Source organism: Periplaneta americana, chromosome 17 (assembly GCF_040183065.1).
Source record: "Periplaneta americana isolate PAMFEO1 chromosome 17, P.americana_PAMFEO1_priV1, whole genome shotgun sequence".
Taxonomy (NCBI): domain Eukaryota; kingdom Metazoa; phylum Arthropoda; class Insecta; order Blattodea; family Blattidae; genus Periplaneta; species Periplaneta americana.
This window is the reverse complement of record NC_091133.1, coordinates 63074840-63082734: the sequence shown is the minus strand read 5'-3', so window position 1 is coordinate 63082734 and position 7895 is coordinate 63074840. Positions and strand designations below refer to the sequence as shown.

The 7895-nt window shown below is 30.4% G+C and overlaps 1 protein-coding gene across 1 annotated transcript in view; it reads left to right on the top strand.

The window, feature by feature from the left end:
* The first annotated feature begins 7612 nt into the window (after positions 1-7612).
* Positions 7613-7895, top strand: part of LOC138692746 (uncharacterized) — a 44601-nt gene continuing 44318 nt past the window's right edge. Inside the window, exon 1 of the mRNA XM_069815939.1 lies at positions 7613-7752. The gene's annotated coding sequence lies outside the window, so the exon portion shown is untranslated. The remainder of the gene's footprint in view (positions 7753-7895) is intronic.

The window sequence follows — 7895 nt, the reverse complement described above, 5'->3', positions numbered from 1 at the left end:
CGTAATTGCGGTCGAGTGGCCAGAATTTGTACGAGCACTTCTTTTGACATTATAAACATGGTGGAAGAAAAAAATTTAACTTTTTTATCTGCCCCCATCAGAACGTTTGCTTGTCAGATCGTAAGAAGACTCAGCGCCCAAGCTGAGGGTCCTGGGTTCGATTCCCGGTGCCGGAAAGAATTTTTCTCCATTAATAAGTATCTACGTGACGACTACATAATAGTTATTTGATTGCACAATATTCAATAGAGGACGGCGAGGTCCTTAATAATATATATGTGTGTGTTAATATGTCCTCAATAATATATCTGTGTGTGTGTTAACAGTGATTAAAATTGTTATTGAAATGTCCATAAAAAGTCATTAAAATGTGCGTAACCTATAACCTTTTTTCAGCCCTCTCAAATACTACTGTGCTATAAAATAAACATTTTCTTCCTTCTTACATAAACAGGGAAAAACAGAGGATTATATTTTTCCGTAAAGTCTGCTATTTTGTGTACGGAGTCACGTATATACTGTGAGAAATCGTTTCTTGCTACAAATAATTAGAAAAATACATTATGGGCCACAGAAGTTTCCGGTTATTCTTCCACAGTCGTACGAGTATATCTACGATATACGAGTATTAAACAATTATAGCATCTACTTCAACAGTCTACTTTCACTCTACCTTTTATTAGTACTTTAATTTAAATATGAGATAGGCCTACTAATATTTTTTCGTATGTGTATTATTTTTATGTAACGATTATTATATAGTAAGCAGAAAAATGTTAAACGAGTATGCGATGTGAATTTCTACAAAGTAATTAATTACATCTAGGGTAAATGTTGGTAATATAGTGATACAAATAATATTATGATAGTACTTTTTGAGAATTTTTTACAATTTTACTGAGCGAGAGAAGGACCGTTTTTGCGCAGAAACTTGTCCACGAACATTCCCTTAATACGTTGACGCAAAAAACCGATCTTCCTCTCGCTTAGTAAAATTGTAAAAAAATTCTCAAAAAGAACTATCATAATATTATTAATATCACAATATTATCAATCTTTACCCTATATATGAACATAATATATTGTATATGAATGTTGTACACAAAAACTAAATTGTCATATTATGTATCTTACTTCAGAGAATATAAGGAAATGTCATTTGTGTGCAATATAGCAAACCAATATCTATTATATTATTTTTGTGCATATTAAAAATACACATATATCTCGAATTAGAGTTTAAGGACCTAAACCATAAATGGAAATACCGTTCACAACATGATGAAAATCTGAATCCCTGCGAAACGCGTGAAAGGTATACCTAGAAAGTATGTATGAGTTTTCAGTTTTTCACGGTGATTGTTATCAATATTAGGTTTTTGGATATTCCACCGTTTCCTCGAACTTGACATTTCCAATATTTAGGAAATATTTACAGTTTCCATCATCAGGAAGATAGGTAAGACCCGAGGGGGGAGGGATCGCCTACTCTGTAGGGATCGTTACGCCAGACTAATCCGGACGACAGAGTGTATGAGATTTTATAACGTGACGCTCCCACGTAAAATCTATAGGAACCAGAAAAGTCCAGCACCACAGTACTAGTCACAGTATGCATTATTCATAGACTCATAGTATGTGTTGTTTAAGTACTTCATCAAACTCCACATATATCTGGAGGCGAATTCGCATATTGTATAAAAAAGGGTGACAAATCCAGATGATATGAAGATGCACACACCCATGATCCTTTGACGGAGATATTACACGTCTAGAATCTTAGCGCTGTAAGCCAGTGACTTCAGATATCTCCAGATAGCGTAGTCCAGGGGATGTAAATCGGGCGAACGTGGAGTCCACTCCGGGGACTTCTGCTACCAATCCACCGGAGAAAGTTATCGTTCAACCAATCGCGCACTGCTGTGGTATAATATGACGAGGCGCCGTTTTGCATGGACTACGCAGGCCGGTCACAAGGAAGTCCAATTCCTGCATTAGCCAAACGTCCGACATCTGAAGATATGACTCTCCAATCACATTTACGTTGAAAATGTACGGTCCGATAGTAAGATCCTTTCACATATCACACCAAACCATAATGCGTGGGATTCCTTTTTGCTTGTTTAGATTTTACCGGTGACCAGTAGGCCCTAATGCATCCCTTCTCTTCACTATCGACGTAAAAATTTGCTTCATCGCAGAATATTAAGTTAATAAACTTGGGTTTGTGGCGATGTAAATGGATATGGAGAAGATACACCAATAGGTATGAACTGGGTGAGTGTGAGTATGTGTATGTGTGTGTGCACGCGCACGCAGCATGACGCAGCGAAACTTTTATAACAGTCTTTATTTTTGTCAAACATAACCTAAGGCAACCTAATCTAATCTAATTTAATTAACTTGATATAATACTATCTAATCTAAAGTAACTTAATCTATATACCAAATATAACCTACTAAAAGATAATTTAATCCAAATAAATTTAATATAATATTAAGGAATACTAATACCATCAACATCAGTACGGTAGCATCAAAGTGTAGGCCTCTCTTGTTAGCATAATAGAATTCGTAGCAAGAAAATTTGATGTCCGCAATTTTTTTTAGGTATACGTAAGATAACATTTTAGGACATAAACCGTCCCATGCATACAGAGTGAACCGTTATTCTTTGAAGTATTTTAAACAAAAATGTTTAATACAATTCTGCTCGTTTTTGCTTCCTTTTCGAGATAAAAATTGTTTTATATGAAACATTTCATAGTGTGTTATGGGAAAGTGGTTGATTTAATTCCCAATTTTATCAGTCAATTTAAGAGATATGATAATAGCCTAAATGGTTGAAATAATTTTAATTTTGCCTTTAAATATGGAGAAATGTGAACCGAACAAAGTAACGTTTCGTTCTGCAAATAAATTTTACAATGTTACATTTGTTCGGATCAAATTTCTGCACATTTAAAGGACAAAACTAAAGTTTTTCAATTACGGTATTTATTATCATAACATACTGTTCTCTTAAATTGACTGAGCATATTGAGAATTTAATCAATGACGTTCCCAAAACACGCTATGAAATGTTTCATATAAAACAATTTTTATCTCGTAAAGGAAGCAAAAGCAAACAAAATTGTATTAAACATTTTTGTTTGAAATATCTTAAAGAATAACTCCCTGAAATTAATGACTTTAGTTACGGCTCACCCTATATGTTATATGAAATACTGAAAATTCAAAATTGGTAAAAATAAAATTATTTGTCATTTACTAATTATAGACCTATAGCTTAGAATCTGTAACTTTCATGTTTACTTCATTCTTTGCTAGAAATCAAGTAATGTAGAAATATGTTCTACATTAACATAATTATGGTGAAATGTTTAAGTCTCCCATTCCGCTATTTGTCTGGATACTCCGACAGCATCTGAAGTAGAAATAGATAAACCTTTATAAATATAAATAAATAATCGACATGTCATAAATTACAATTTTTAAAAGAAAACTTACTTGTTCTCAAAATGTAGAGAAGCATGTAAGGAATTATTTTCTCCTTTATTAGTAAGTTTTGGAATTGATGAATATTTAAACATTTCGGGTGCTATTCATAGACATTTCGCTAGCCCGGGCTACGAGCGTGCTAAACAGGATTCATATGATATCATATAGCTGACACTGATTTATGAATACGAAAAACCTTAGTTCGCTGATCATCCACCGAAAGCCCGCGTTAAGAATGTCTATGAATACGGCCCTTCAAGTTTATATACCCTTAAGTTGACATAGTATATATCATACGAGCATTTTTATGAAGAATGCAAAGTTTTCAGCCTACAGATATGCTTAAAATAATGTGTTAATTTATCACATATATCAGGCCTAAAATAAACATGTCACATATTTTACGATTCAATGAAAACATTTCAGTTTTTATAAAAAAAATGTTCAAGCCCACCAAATCAAATTGTTTGTCAAGCTTGAAAACAATTTTCTGTGTGTTAAGCACAGAATTCAGACCATTCATTTAACATCATTTAACATTTGTTCAATGGCACTACAGAATGAAATACTTTTACAGATTTTTCTATCAGCAACAAATGGATGTAATCAATTAAGGTACTGAATCATGCAAGACCTTATAATCTCTAAGATTAAGAATGGATTATAAGTTTAGATCCAAATCCCCTGGTGAGGTTTTATTAGTCCAAGACTGGGCACCAATTCTACTCTCTCACGGGGAGCCATATGACTTCTCTTCAACCCCTCTTCCCCGCCGAACACCGCGCAACATTGATACTGTATCGTATGAATATTAAGCGTCCCCGTTTAGAGTTTGGATTCGCTCCAGGTTCCCAGCTCTGTATTAGTCCTTCAAATTGTCATATTTTTTATCGGAACATGAAAGATGAAATAAAAATAAAATTTCGAGACCTATAATATAGAAATAAAATAGGTTCGCATTTAAGATTCTAAGCCCTTATGGTATTTAATTAATATTTCATTTATCAGATAATACTAATTTTCATGGGAGCATATGACAACAATAGGTTTTTGTTGAATATATGTTGGAAAATTAGACAATAATAACTCAAACCAAATGTTATGCAATATATCCGAAATTGAATAAATATAACTTTAATAATGCAGACAAAAGCGAGTTTTATTTTTTATTTTCTCTCCAGATATCAGTTTAATGTCAGCAAGAGAACTCCAGCCCCCCTGGTAATCGACAAACAATCAATTTTTCTGTCATCTCTCAGTGGCATGTATTTAAAAGTGAAAAAGGGAGTTAACTGATGAATAACTTCTTCGTGGATAATTTATTGAGGTCAGTTTTGCTATAAGTTACAATCACTGGAATGTACAAATATAACTAACTAATTATAGCACACTTTTCTAAGATTTTTATTGTACAGAAAATAACATCCATAAACGTTAATGACTTTAAAATGTATAAGGTAACATTTAATTATTTATTACTATGTAGGTTTAATTTTTAATGAAATATATTTAGCATTTTCTGAAAAAAAAAAAATCTTCATCTGTTTCATTTACTTAATCATGACCTGCTCCTCTTAGCAGTTTCATCATACCGTACGAACATAAGTCAAAGTGATTATTAAATAGCAGTCTGACAAATCAAACACAATAAAAAGTAGAACAATTGTCGTGACAGAGGAGCTTCTGTGTTCGTGACATAGGAGTTTCTGCATTCTTCCTCATTCTTTCATACAGATGCTGTCAGATGTTTTTAAATAAGTAGTGTCCCATTTTTTAAGTTACATTTTAAAATAGGAACAAGAAGGCAAGACGTGAACATGGACCAAACAAGAAATATAATGTTCCAATATTATTATTATTATTATTATTATTATTATTATTATTATTATTATTGTTATTATTATTATTATTTATCATTATTATTATTGTCTCGAATTTTTTATAATTTGTAAGTTATATCTCATTTATTTTGGCTTACTCTTAATATTTTATTATGTCTTTTCCTTTCTTTATATATGTTACAATAAATTATATTATGCTCATTTCTACTGACTTGTTGCTTACATTACATTATGATTATCTATTTCAATTTTTTGTGCTGTATTTTGTAAATGTTTAGTGTTTTTTGTATTGCAGCTTTACTCCTGGTTGAGTGTTAGAGAAGATCGTATGACCTTAAATCTGCCAGGTTAAATAAACCATTATTATTATTATTATTATTATTATTATTATTATTATTAAGTTCATAATTTTTTATGATATGAATTAATTTTATGCATCTGTTGTATGGAACTCCATTACTTCCACTGGATCGGCTAAGCTGGAGAATATTCAAACAAAAGTTATTTCCTTGTGTTCTTATGGATTTTTACCTAATTCTGATGATTATAAATATGAGGTTAACTGCAAATATTTTAATCGCTGTAGTTTATTTGCCAGACGTCAAGATCTTAATTGTTTATTTTTTTGTAAAGTTCTTAAGGTTGATATTGATTGTGAATCCTTCCTAAGCAAAATCTGTCTTCGTATTTCTGCTAAGGGTTTAAGATTTCATAAAATGTTTTATAATGGAAATTCTAAATCTCTCTCTCCGGTCTGCGGATGTATAAAATATGCTAATTTGCATGGATGTAACTTGGATGTATTTAATGCGTAGTATATACTTTTTGGAGTTTTTTTTATCAGTTTAATTTATGTTTTTTTGTTTAAATATGTATTATAATACTATTCTCGTTATGTTTAATATCATTTTGTAGTTTATTCACTTATATGATTCCATCCTTTCATTTTCAATTACAATTACAGTACTTTTAATTGTCATTATTTTATGTATTTTAGTCATCCACTTTATTCCATCCATTCAATGTTATTGTTACCGTTAATTATAATTATTGTCTCTATGTGTAATAATTTATTATTTTATGCACTTTTATTGTGATTTTGTCACTATTAATTTTGTCATATTGTAATTATGCTTTCTGCTGAACTGTTATTGACCTCTGGCTGTTGTACAGCACAATAAATAATAGTAAATAAAATAAAATAATAATAATAATAATAATAATTATTATTATTATTATTATTATTATTATTATTATTATCATTTTATTATTATTATTGTCCCATATTTTATAATTTGTAAGTTATATCTTATTTATTTTGACTAACAGTTCATATTTTGTTATGCCTTTTCCTTCGTTTCTATACGTTATAAATTATGCTCATTTCTACTGATTTGTTGTTTACATTATGTTATGATTATCTATTTCTTTGTTTTGTGTTTTATTTTGTAAATTTGTAGTGTTTTTTTATTCGCAACATTACTCCCGGTTGAGTGTCAGATAAGGCCGTATGGCCTTAAATCTGCCAGGTTAAATAAACCATTATTATTATTATTATTATTATTATTATTATTATTATTATTATTATTATTATTATTATTATTATTATTATTATTATTATTACAAATTTAAAATATATATCTTTGTTTAAAAAAGGACAAAATGGAGCGCTTCTTTAATTTTGCCCTTTCGCACTTTCCTTACAGAATTTTGTATATTTTTTTATAATAAATTTTACTTATTTCATATATCGGAAAGACGTATTAAAAAGAAAGTGCCTAAATACTGCAAATTTCATAATCATCTGTCATCGTGAAATGAATTTGTATACTACAGAATTATAGAAATTTTAATGGTAGTAAGAGTTTCATGAAAATTATTAATTAGTTGTTATTTGAAACGTTTTTACTATTAGGAAACACTTCATACGGTATATTTTGTTACGTCTTTATGTTCATTTGTCCGATCCACCATTCGAATTCAACTGCTATGCTCTCCCCCCCCCCAATGAATTTTTGCTGAACTTAATACTTGACTAGATTATTATGTATTTACAGATACATCAATAATAACAAATTATTGTAACAATAATATTATTATTTAATAATAACAATAATGCCCTTTATCTCCTTACGCTGAGCTTAGGGCCAAAACCATCTGCCTCCAGGGCACTGTATTCTGAGTAGTTACAGGTACATTGAAAAGAGTAAATATGTAATTTATCTGCAAGATATAGAAAAAGATAAAGGGCTTAAACAACAACCAATTTTATTACCTATCAGCCTTCCTCTTATCATAGTACCAATATTTGGCAAGTCATTTATCTTACATATCTTACAGCATTGATACATAACACTGCAGTACACAGATACCTGTGTTTCAAGACACCAGAATTCATTCTCCTTGACAGGTAACGACTCAGATTTTATTCTAATGAATTTGTTATTTTATTTAATACGAAACCAATTAATAACAAGTACAGAGATTAAAAACACAGCAGACTGCTAAAAATTCTGTTCAATTGGATTTCAAATGGAACAAAAAAGAAGAGAA